This window comes from Argentina silus (genome assembly GCF_951799395.1).
Source record: "Argentina silus genome assembly, chromosome: 1".
Classification (NCBI taxonomy): domain Eukaryota; kingdom Metazoa; phylum Chordata; class Actinopteri; order Argentiniformes; family Argentinidae; genus Argentina; species Argentina silus.
In genome coordinates, this window is record NC_139655.1 from 38,679,816 (window position 1) to 38,692,980 (window position 13,165).

Below are 13,165 nucleotides of genomic sequence, written 5' to 3' on the forward strand. Positions count from 1 at the left end.
TGAGAATCATTTATTTACATCTTGTCAGTCCAAGTACAAGTAAATGGCTCCAAACTCATTGGACAGCATTTCATCATACAGCAGGACAATGACCCAAAACATACTGCCATAGGAACTAGGGAATTTTTCAGGGCCAAAAAGTGGAAAGTTGTTGACTGGCCAAGTCAGTCTCCAGATTTAAATCCTATAGAACATGCATTTCATTTGCTCAAGAGGAGACTTAGGGCAAAACATCCTAAAAAAACAACAACAGTCACTGCAACATAGCATTACCAGAGAAGATACCCAGCGTCTGGTTGGGTCAATGGGTCACAGACTTTTGCACTTTTGCATACAAAGGATTGGGGACCAAATACTAAACATGAGTGCTTAATTTAGACATTTGATAATGCAAAAGAAGGAAAAATGCTTGGGCACCAAAATGGCTAGAGCCAGCCCTGATTAACAGAACCTTTATCGAGCGCACAACATCACATTAATGCCCATAGGAAGAATGAGAATAGAGTATCAACAAAATAACCAATTTAACACAATTTAAAACAACATACGTCTGTAAGTTTTAACCATACGTTAACGTGCGTCAAGGACAACGCGGGAGAATGATGCCCGTGATGGGCCTAACCCAAAACTCAAAGAATATCTCGCTGTCCCTCTCCTTAAATATCATTCCCAACAAAGGACAAGGTGTTAGATACATTACAATAGCAAAGGAATTGACAAATGGTGAAAGCTGAAAAATCTGAAACATAGTCAAAACCTTAGACTTGCCAAAATCAAGCACTGATGAGCTCAGCAATCGCAAATGGCTGAGGCTTCACTGCAAGATGCAAACCACTAGTTATTCTTAAAAAGGATAGTCGGGTTACAGTTTGCTAAGAAGTACCTAAAAAGCCTGCAGAGGTGTGGAAAAAAGTCTTGTGGACAGATAAGATGAATATTATCAGAGTGATTGCAAGAGGAAAGTTTGGAGAAAAAAGGATCTGCCCAAGGTTTACAGCATACCATCTCATCTGTGAAACATGGTGGAGGGGATGCTATGGTTTGGGCATGTATAGCTGCCACTAGAACTTGCTAACTTATCATAATTGATGATGTTACTGCTGACAGTAGCAGCAGAATGTATTCTGAAGTGTACAGAAATATCTTGTCTGGTCGAGTAAAAGCAATGCTTCCAAATTCATTGGATGGCGCTTCATCATACAGTAAGACAATGACCCAAAACATACTGCCATTGGAGCTAGGGAGATTTTCAGGGCGAAAAAGTGGAAAGTTCTTGACTGGCCATGTCAATGTTTGGATTTAAATCCTATTGAACATGCATTTCATTTTCTGATGGTAAGATTTTGGGCAAAAAGACCTGGCAAAAAGATGGCTGGCCTGGCAGAATATCACCAGAGAAGATACCCAGCACCTGGTGGGGTCAATGGGTCCCAGACGGTTATTGCATACAAAGTATTGTCGACCAAATACTAAACATGAGTGCATCATTTCGACCATGTATACCAATACTAGACAAAAGAAAAGAAAAGAATCTAGCAAAAGCAAATTATGTTCTGACAGGGTTTGACTCATCTAATACGACATCAGATCTGGATAGGTTCCTTGATTTCCTCTGAAAGGTGACATAGGCATGAAAACATGTACACAACATCAAGAAGAAACCATTGATTAAAGCCAAATCATTTGACAGAGGCATGGCAGAAAATGTGTGTTGTCTCTTTAAAAGAAATGTTAAAAATCTCTTTGTTTTCCCTGAATGAAACAAAGCACAGGTGTTTAAAAGGCCAGCCCCACCCCTGATTACAATGATCCACACATGGAGACAGCCAAAGCAACATAGATCAATAAGACATCGCACATGTCACACCAGAATGTGTGTTGGCAAGAGTGTGCCCTTATAGCCAGGATCCACTCAACCACCTCTCTGGTCACATCTCCCTGATGTTGGTTATGAAGAACTTTATGAATGTATTTAAATGTATTTAATATTAATTATTGCCTTGGTTTATACTCGCTTCGGAATTGTAGGACTTTTGTACGAGCAAACTGCTGAATATCTTCTCATAGATACACTGTGCTTAGCATGTACTGCTGAAGATTATGTTAATATTATGTTAAGATTTAAGTAGTCTCGTTCCCAGACACTTCCGCCCAAATGCCCGAAAGGTCTGTTGGACCAATGCGTTAAACTTCATTGGCTTTCATTAAGCCAAGAGCAAGAGCGTGAAAAACAGGGACGGGGCATAGCCATTGGCTTTACCTCGGATCAATCATCTTCCACAGCACATTCCACACATTTCTGATAAGAAGCTACACCTTGCAGCCGTGTGATTAGCTGAAATCAAATAATAACAAGTACTTTAATCAGTAATCACCCTACGGCCAGGTTTGAGTCGTCGTTATTCCAGACTTATATGCGCTGTGAGCGATAGCCTGAGGACGAGGTTAACATTTAGGTAACCTGCGAATAACCTCATGCACGAGAAAATAAAATAAGCTTAATTGCTACATAGCCTGTTAATTTCCATGCTCATCTTTGATGTCAAGAACCTATGTGGTACTTTTTAGGGGGGGGGGGGGGGTTATCAGAGAGAGACCCTACCACTCCAAAAAGGTGGCTTATTTGGCTAATTTCAAGTGCCCTAATTGCCAATTAAAAATGGGTAGCCTTTTAAAAGGGGCAATCCTTCATATATCCCACAATTCAACACCAATCTGTTCACTGGAAAAATGAATAAAACATGAAAATATTGGGTTTATGCCCTAACCATTTTTTGTAAATTTGGGGCTAGACACTTCACCCATTTTCACCACATTTACATTTAAATTTTTGACATTTAGCAGATGGGCCATTGGTAGTCACAATGCTTTTTAAAAATGCTTTACATTAGAGGTACTGTACAGGTGGGTAGTGGAAGGTGAAGAGGTCTTTAGGAGGGACAGTCAAGATGTAGCCTGAAGAGATGGGTCTTCTATCTATGGCGGAAGATAGGTAGTGACTCTGCAGTCCTGACCGCACTGGGAAGCTCGTTCCACCACCGGGGTGCCAAGACAGTGAAAAGCCGTGACCAACTAGCGCAACCACTCCATCCTCTTAGAGGCGGCCAGCCGAGGTGGAAGAACGGAGTGGTCAGGCTGGGGTTTGACATACAGTATGTATTCACCATCAAATGTTGTTCACTTTCCCAAACCCCTGCCTGTGTAAGTAATGGGACAACAAAACATTTTTTGTTCTTTCGGCTCTATACTCCAAACGTTTAGATTTGAAATTAAACAATTATTACAAGTAGAGATTCTCAGCTTTTATTTGACGGTATTTGTGTACACATTGGTTTCACCATTCAAAAATTACCCCACTTTTTATGCATAGTCCCCCTATTTCAGTGTACCCAAAAGTAATGGGACAGACTTATCAAATGTCCATATGAAGCAGTCATGTTTAGTATTTAGTGGACAATCCACTAGTATTTAGTGGACAATAACTGCCTGAAGTCTGCAACCCACTAACCCTACCAGACGCTGGGCATCTTCTTTGGTGATGCTCTGCTAGGCCTGTACTGCAGCCATCTTCAGTTGTTGTTTGTTTTGAGGTCTTTTTGCCTAAATTCTTATCATTAGGGAAATGTAATGCATGTTCAATTGAATTTTAATCTGAAGATTGACTTGGCCAATCAAGATCTTTCCACTAGTTGCTATGGCAGTGTTTTGGCTATGGCATTGTTTTATTGTATGGTGTGGCACCATCCAATGCATTTGGACGCATTTGCTTGCACTCAAGCAGACAAGATGTTTCTGTGCACTTCAGAATACATTCTGCTGCTGCCGTCAGCAGGTACAATCATCAATTAAGACAAGTTAACAAGTTCTAATGGCAACTATACATGCCCAAACCTAACACCCCCTGCACCATGTTTCACAGATGAGGTGGTATGCTGTAAATCTTGGGCAGATCCTTTTTTCTCCAAACTTTCATTTTTACGAGACCTCTGCAGGCTTTTTAGGTACTTTTTTTTAGCAAACTGTGACCATCATTTTTGATGATAACTAGTGGTTTTTGATGATAACCGTGTCTTCCTCTTAGTTATAAACAAACCAGAATTAAATGCATAGGTCTATGGATGGATGTTCTCATTGGAACAGCTGGAAGACTTTCTATGCATCCCCGAAAAAACACATGTATGCAAACACACACACACACACACACACACACACACACACACACACACAAACACACAGACACAGGCATGTTTAAGATATGCGTAGCCCATGTTTATTAGTTGACTTAGTTGTGATAGACAGTGTAGTTGTAGATAGTGTAGTTGACTAGTTTAGATACAGCGCACGAAGCAACAAGCAGGTACAATATCAGCACACCTCAGCATTACTCCACCCACGTGCTACCACAGGGAACTGGTACCCGCATAGTTAGATATGGCACTGGTCTCACACTAGAGAGAACTGGCATATTCTAGATCATTATACGAGGTAACTAACTAGGAATTATGTCAAACTAGAAAGTGCTCAGTAGTCCCAGGGCTACAAACACAAGCTGGCCAACCCTCCTGCAAACAGGGTGCTAATATTTCTCAATATTAGCTTGTCAAAGCTAGCCAAGGTTCTCAGCTGTCCGGAAACAACAAGTAACTTAGTTAGCCGACCGTCCCAAGTGCTAGCTGTAGCCTACACATATGACCTAGCAAGTTATAATAATAACCTGAGGAATTATTGTTGAGCTAGGGTTCAACAATAACAAAGAATTGAGAGCTCACAGGTTAGCCTGCTAGCTCAGAGAGTTAACAGGTGCTCAGAAGGTGAAAATCGTCGTTGAATGTCGAGCTGAACCGTAGGATTCTATCAGAGACAATCTAACGCCCCGTGAGAATCATAGGCTGAGGTGTAGCCAGCTACAACAACACAACTACAGTACACTTCAGACAGTCAGAGAGTGAAGAGTGGAAAGGATGAAATGGTGCGCTTGGAGCATCTCTTTATTGGGACAGGTGATGGGCGTTGCTATCACTTGCAAGTGTGTACAAGGCGTGATTCTGTGAATCAAGATGTAAATACAGTGCTCTCGGAAAGTATTCAGACCCTTTAACTTTTTCCACATTTTGTGATGTTACAGCCTTATTCTAAAATGGATTCAACATTTTTTTTTCCTCATCAATCGACACACAATACCCCATGATGACAAAGTGAAAACAGGTTTTTAGAAATTGTTGCTAATTTATTCAAAATAAAAAACTGAAATATCACCTTTACATAAGTATTCAGACCCTTTACTCAGTTCTTTGTTGAAGCACCTTTGTCATTATTGCGTATTGTGTGTAGATTAATGATTAGATTAATAATTTAATCTATTTTAAAATAAGGCTGTAACATAACATAATGCGGAAAAAGTGAAGGGGTCTGAATACTTTCAGAATGCACTGTATGTGTCTGTTATAGTCCCATTGTGTGATTGGTGTGTGTACTGATTTCTGGCACAGGCCTTAACTGATCCAACAAGTTCACCAATCATCAATGGTTTGATATGAAGTTGATGGATTTTAATGTTACATGCTACACCAGTGCGTGTGTAAAGTGTTGACATTGCGCGGCTGCTGTAGCAGCAACGCAAAATGATTCTTGGAGTGCTTGGAAATGGTATCAATGCTTTTTGGACGCTTAAAAACATATTCAATTAGTTTCATAGTATGGTAAAGTAATAGAAACCTTGATAATAGAAATACATACAATAGTGGTACCTGTATGAAAAACAAAGTGATTGTCCTCGTTTATATTTGGAGGTAGAGGACAAACCCCAACTCTAACATATTCAGACTTGACAAGACTCTCAACATATGTAGAGAATCCATAAATTAGAAGTTCCTTGCAGAAACAGACTGGGAGGGCTATTTCTTCTGCATCCACACGTGCAACTGGTCACGTTTCTGGTGTGAGAGTAAATACTGCCATCTAGGGTTTAGAGATGGTTAACAGGAAATGGATACATTATTTTACGGATGTACTTTAGGCCTACGTTTGAGTAATTTAGCAGAAGCTCTTATCCAGAGCGACTTAAAATAAATAGGTACATTCATCTTCAGCAACATACATCACGGTCATCACAAGTAAGACTTTCTATAATAATAAATGCCACAAGCAGTCACAGTGGTAGAGAAAGGAAGTCAATTTAATTTAATGTTCAACTTAATTTATTGAACTTAAGACAACTATATAAATTGATTTGCTATGTATCCCTAAATAGCGGCCAATTGTGTTGAGGTTTCCAGGCTAACGGTGTCGGCATGTGCAGTCCCCTGTCTTATCTCTGCACCCCCACACGCTCTCAGCCAGGGCCACATCAACAAGGCTTTTGACAGAAAGGCTCGTCCCCTGGTTTGCCTGATTGTGTACCAGCTGAGCCATCAGAGAACATGAGGGTTGGGGCATATCTGCATATCTGGAGCCATCGTTCATCTGAAATTAAAAAAGTAACATCAGAGGGGAGTGCAAGGTGAGACAAGAATTGGACAAATTCAACTGAGAGTTGAAGGTCATGGACTAAATGCTATAGTAAAACTAGCAACAATCACCTTCATCTACTTAGTCTATAGGTTCTCTACCATCTCTCTAATCGTCACCATGCTCACCTTCTTCAATGTCTCCCTCTCCTGTTCTAGCTTCTCTTTTTCCAGACTCTGTTTCGCTCTTTCTTCAGCCACCATCACCAGGGCCTCTCTCCTCTTGACTGCCTCCATTTCTTTTTCCATCTGTTTCTTGGCCTTGAGAAATGTCTCCTTCTCCTTCCACATCCCAAGCATTTCTTGCTCCACCTTCTGCCCGTCTCTTTTGATTTTCATCCACTCCTTCTTTATCATTTGCAACTCTGCTCCGACCTTCTCTGTCTTTCTAAGCATCTCCTTTGAGGTCTCCTTCTCCTGCTCTTCCTTCTCTTTTTCCTTGCTCAGTTTAAGTCTTTCTTCGGCCTCCATCACCAGGGCCTCTCTCCTCTTGACTGCCACCATATTTTTCTCCATCTCTTTCTCCATCTGTTTCTTGGCCTTGAGAAATGTCTCCTTCTCCTTCCACATCCTGAGCATTTCTTGCTCCACCTTCTGTCCGTCTCTTTGGATTTTCACGCTCTCCTTCCTCATCATATTTAACTCTGCCTCTGCCTTCTCAGCCTTTCTAAGTATCTCCTTTCTAAGAGGACTCCTTCTCTTTCTCAATCTCCATCATGAGGATCTTGATCCCACTGTCCATCTCCTCCCTCTCCCTATTGAACTCATTCCTGTCCTCCTGCAGTCTTTCTGCCTTTCTGGCCAGGATCTCCTCCTCCCTCTGCCTAACTTTTTGGTCCCTTCTCTTTTGTTTCTCATATTCCTCTATCTTTTTCTCAAACTCTGCCTTCTCTGTCTTAATCCTCTCATGCTCCTTCCTGATATCCTCAATACTCATATATATTTTCACCTCCATTGTTTTTATGCACCTACAGTAGATAGAACACAAACAAATTCAAAATGATTGAAATAATCTCCACACACCCATACTATAATGCAACAGGAATGTCAGAAAGATTCCCCAAATGAGAATGGTATAACAATCTTTGAGTTTGCCCTTCTGAATCAGTCAACAAATACCAGTACACCGATTGGCAGCAAAGAAATGTTATTATCTATAATGTGCGTTCGGCTGGCGTCATAATGGGTTTGGAATGACTATCATGGTAATTCACTGCCTAACAACTCTTATCAGCGTTCGATGCAATGGTTCGAAGTGACTTGGTCCTGTCAGAGGCCTATGTTAGAGTCAGCAAAAGCTTCCAGTGTGGGTTGGCTGGCTATGTTTGTTGACACGCCTTGAAATATAGCCTACAATTGTGGTCAACAGGTCAAATATCAGTGGCCATATAATGGGCACATTTCATTAACTGGAATCGGCCTGGTACAGGTAGGAGCCTATAGGCTAACAAGCAGAAGACCTCCGCAAAATTAAAATAGCCCTAATTCAATTCATGCATTTAGGTCTCTAATAATAATAAAAAATATATTTGATTTGGAATGTGTTTTTCATTTGTAGCCAACAATTTCAAAGCCTGTGCAGTTGAGTGCAATAGACACACAAACAAAAACACAAACAAAACACTAACAACAACAAGAGGACAGGACCTAAAGGAAGGCCTTTCTAAAGATGTGAGTTTTTAGGCATATAGAAATATCCAACGCTGAATTCGACTTAATGGGAATATCATCTCCTAGTGACAGATATCTCTCAGTGACATTTTTACGCGTCCCTTGTCCAAATGCTGTAAAGGTAGTCGGCCTATGCCGTCTCAAGTATTTACAAATACAAGTGTTATAAAACTATACTATATGTCAACTATACTACATCTCTGGCCTACATTAGCCTACCTCAGTCAGTAGGCTGTGTATAAGCGCCGAATCTTCCGGTTATAATCTCTTTATATCTCACTCTGGTAATACTGATTGCACAGGTTCAGGTTGCGTCTTAGCTCGTTATGCCACTGAACTAAAAGTTCAAGAACTTTGTGTATTATTGCAGAACATTCTCAATTCTGTGTACATATCAACGTCATAATGATACCAATAGCAACGCATTTTGGGTGGAATCCTAACTCCAAATCCGCGCGCGTAAATCTTGCATTCATGTCAATGGGAAATTGATTCGATTTACACGCGGATCTCGAGTTAGGATTCCACTGCAATACACATTTAAGTTTAAGTTCATTTGAATTTATAGTGCATTTTACCCACAATATACGGCTTACACAAAAGTAGCCTACAAGACAAATACAACATTTGAAAAAACATATTGCATAGAATCAAATTTGGGGATATACAGGGTTTTTTTCTTTATAAAGTACATTACAAACATAAAGTCTCATAAAGTACATTACAAATACGAAACAATTATTAGTCCTATTTTTTATTAGTAATAATAATAAGTCTTTTATATTTAATACAAAATAGATTAAATGGTGAAATTGGTGTGTATAAATATATAAAACTTGACTCATAATCCGTATAGTGCTGTTTTTGGAGTAATTACTAATTACTAGTAATTACTAGTGTGTGCGGACTGCGCTCCCTGTCCCGTCTTTCTGCTGTGGGGCAGCGGAGCACTCTTGCCCCATCGTTATGTAGCACTATATTGGATCACTCCAATATGGTATCCTTCCGCGCGGCAGGATACGTTCCGAGTAGAATTTCAGAGAAGTCCCGTGTACCGGGTAGTGCTGCGGCTGCATCACCCCATAAACAGCAGTCCACAGCACTACCTTCTTCCTCTTCCTTTTCTCGGCGCGTTCCGTAGAGATGGATTCTGGAGCAGGTAAGAGCTCTGTGTGCAGAAGTATACTCGCAGCTATTCAATAGCTTGGAGGAGCTAGCTAGCTAGCCTCTCCACTGAGTGCTCTGCTGTCACTTCGCTCGATTTGGCCTGTGCCATCTCGTTCGAAGTTTGTCGTTGTTGTTATTAAGTTAATATTTGTTCGACACCGTGTACCTGGGCGATACACGGTTTGGTCAACCTGTATTGCAGCGCTGAGGGTTTGTCCTTAATTTTAGTTGTCTTGTCTGTCTGTCTACCGGAACCCTCCCGGTTAGCCTTCGGGCTCGGGGACCGCGCCTACCTCTAGCAAGATTGGGAAAACTGTGTATGGTTGGCTTCACGCCGCCTTGCAGATTTTTCCCCCGAGTTGAAGCAGGGTGACGCGAAGTACTTTGCGCGCTTCTTCTCACAGGGCAGTGCCATCTTGTTTTTACCCTCGTGCGTTCCATGGTGAACGAGCTATGAGATCCCTCTAGCTCAACGAGCGGTGACCACATACGGGACCTCCAGTGACACACATAGTCCTGTTGACCACCACGTATAAAGCTGGGAGCTGATAAACGTGGTGTCAATTTCCCTGCAATATAGGTCTAGTCATTGCTTAAGCAATTCACTAGCCCTATTAACCACCACGTATAAAGCTGAGGATACACTAAGGTTGAGAGCTATCTTGCCTGGTGCACTGTTATCATATACAGTGTCTTCTCCCCTCCACAGTAACCCAAGTATGGTTTTTCACTGTGTGGAGTGCAATGCGCGCATGCATGCAGAGGACGCACACATTACCTGTATGTGCTGTCTTGGGCTGGACCACGCACGCTGGGCAGTGGAAGACCCCCTCAGCTGCATGTCCTGCGAAGTGCTAGGAGAACGGCTGTGTGTGGCTCGCCTAGAGAGAATGAAGGCCTTAACCTCCCAGAGACCTGCGGATGACCGCCTCCCCCCTGTGGTACGGTGCGTCGTCGGCAGAGTTCCCCTCCAGCCGCTTTGGGCGCCCCCCCTGCCAAGCGGCACACGGAGGAGGAATTGGACCGCCTCGAACGTAGGGAAACTGACTTGCGCGAGGCAGTGAGCGCTTTGGAAGAGGAAGACGACGACTCTCTTTCTCTTCACGCTCCAGACGACCTGGATGTTGGCGATAGTGCCTCGGTGCTGCTACAGCGCTACAAACGCGCTAGGTTCGCAGCACCATCAACCGCTGGATCTGTAGCGCCCTCAAACGCTGGCAGCGCTGCTTCAGAAGGACCACCGGTGGTTACAGAAGCGACGTGTGCTCTCCTGGCGAAGGTGGTTGTCTCCCTTGGCCTCAAGTGGGAGGAGCCAGCCTCTGACAAGCTGCTCATCCCCACCTGTCCCCAGTTCGCGGTGGCATTCCGTGAATACTGGGCCAGGATGCAGGGGCGCTTCCGCCCCTCCAGGGATACCAGGCCATGGACCCTCATTGCGGACCAAGAGCCCTTGGGGATCAACAGATATCCCACAATGGATGACATGGTGGCGGCTATGATCCTCCCTGATAAGGAAATCATCGGCAAGGTGCCGCAGCTTAAGCCAGGACCCGAGAGACTCAGTGACCAGCTCCTGAGTTCTACTTTCAGCGTCCTCTCCTCCATGGCCCGCCTTACGAACGCGGCCATGCTGCTCAGCTCCTACCTGGCCCGCCTAATCCCTACTCTCCCAGGAGGAAGCCAGGGCCTTGTCGACGAGGCAATGGAAGTGTCCAGGTTGCTCGGTCTGCTGCAGACAGACTTGGCGCGAGCTAATGGCCAAGCCATAGCTTCAGTTGTGTCCTCGCGCCGCCACCTTTGGCTGTCTCAGTCCAAGCTGCCGCTGCCGGTCCAGAAGACCTTCATGGGGCTCCCCCTCACACCAGGTACTACCTTTGGGCCGGGGGTTGATGCTATACTGCAGCAAACGGCGAAGCTACGCAAAGACAGGGAGACTTTGCAGCAGTTCATGACCACGTCGCGCCCCAGACCTGCTCCTCAGACGACCTGGCAGCCGAGGTACACACTCCCGCCTGGGTCCCAGCAGCGCCTCTGGCCTCCTCCCCCGCCGCCAAGCCAGCCTCCGAATGGTAACCAGGGGAATGTAAACCAGCAGCGGCGCGGTGGCCCCCCTCCCGGACGCGGACGACCTGCGGCTAAGAAGGGTGTCCCCCAGCAGTCTTCCTGACATGTTGGCCACCGGCTTCGGCCGCTTCTCCCAGGCCCAAAGGGCAAACTGGGTGGAGCGAGTGGAGTCCCCTTGGGTGCTGAATACAATCCTGAGGGGTTACAAACTCCAATTCCGTCGCCGGCCACCGCCCTACCGGGGCATTCGGATCACTACAGTATCCAACCGTTCAAAGAAGGAGGTCCTCCGGTTGGAGATAGCCTCACTTCTCAGCAAGGGTGCTGTAAAGAGGTTAGAGCCATCAGAACGGCTCAGTGGATTCTACTCCACGTATTTCATTGTGCCAAAGAAGGATGGCGGCTGCCGTCCTATCCTGGACCTGCGCGCCCTCAATTGTTGCTTGAAAGAGCTGAAGTTCAAAATGCTCTCGCCAGCGCGCGTGTTACAGGCCATCTCCAAGGGTCTATGGTTCACCACGCTCGACTTGAAGGATGCATACTTCCATGTTCCCGTTCACCCAATTCACAGGAAGTACCTCCGGTTTGCCTTCGAGGGAGTGGCCTACGCGTTCCAGGTCCTCCCCTTTGGGCTCTCACTGGCGCCGCGTACCTTCACCAAGTGTATGGACGCAGTTCTGGCGCCTCTGTCGTCCCAGGGACTTCAGGTTCTGAACTACCTGGACGACTGGTTGGTTTGCGCCCCATCGAGAGAGCAAGTTACCAGGGACACCAGAATCCTGTTGAGCCACATCCAGGATCTGGGTCTCACCTTGAACAGACGGAAAAGTCACCTGAACCCCTCTCAGGAGGTGACCTTTGTCGGGATCTCAATGGACTCGTCTCTTATGAGAGCATGCCTCCCTCAAGAGAGGGTCGCAAAAGTCCTGTCCTTCCTCGACCGTTTCCAGCTTGGACGAACTGTATCCGTTTTGGAGTGCCAGCGACTGCTCGGCCTACTGACGGCGGCTTCGCTGTTGGTCCCGTTGGGCCTTCTCCGTCTCAGACCACTGCAACGGTGGTTCAACTCCCACAGACTGCATCCAAAGCTACACAAACACCGTCGCCTGGTGGTGACAAGGGAATGTTTGTTAGCATTGTCCCGATGGCGCTCCCGTTCCTTCCTGATGGATGGTACGAGGTTGGGCAGAGTGGTACACAGAGAACTAGTGTGCACCGATGCCTCGCTGACGGGCTGGGGTGCAGTGTTCAGGGGCATGGCGGCCAGCGGCCACTGGAGCCCCCCATGGACTGGTCTGCACATCAGTGTATTGGAGCTCAGGGCGGTCTGCCTAGCCCTCCAGCAGTTTCTGCCCGATCTGAAAGGACAGCATGTCCTGGTCCGATCAGACAACACTACAGTCGTAGCACATGTCAATCACCAGGGGGGCTTGAGGTCCCGCCGCCTCCACGAGATGACTCGGGAACTCTTGCTATGGGCTCACACCCATCTTGCGTCTCTACGAGCAGCGCATATCCTGGGGATCCTGAACACGGCAGCGGACATGCTCTCGAGGGATGGGCCACGAGAGGGAGACTGGCGTCTGCACCCTCAGGTGGTACACCAGCTCTGGGACAGGTTCGGGAGAGCACAGGTGGACCTGTTTGCCTCTCAGAACAACTCTCACTGCCCCAGCTGGTTCTCAATGTCGGACCCCCCGGGGCCTCTAGGTCTGGATGCCCTGGCTCACGATTGGCCGATGACGACGCTCTATGCG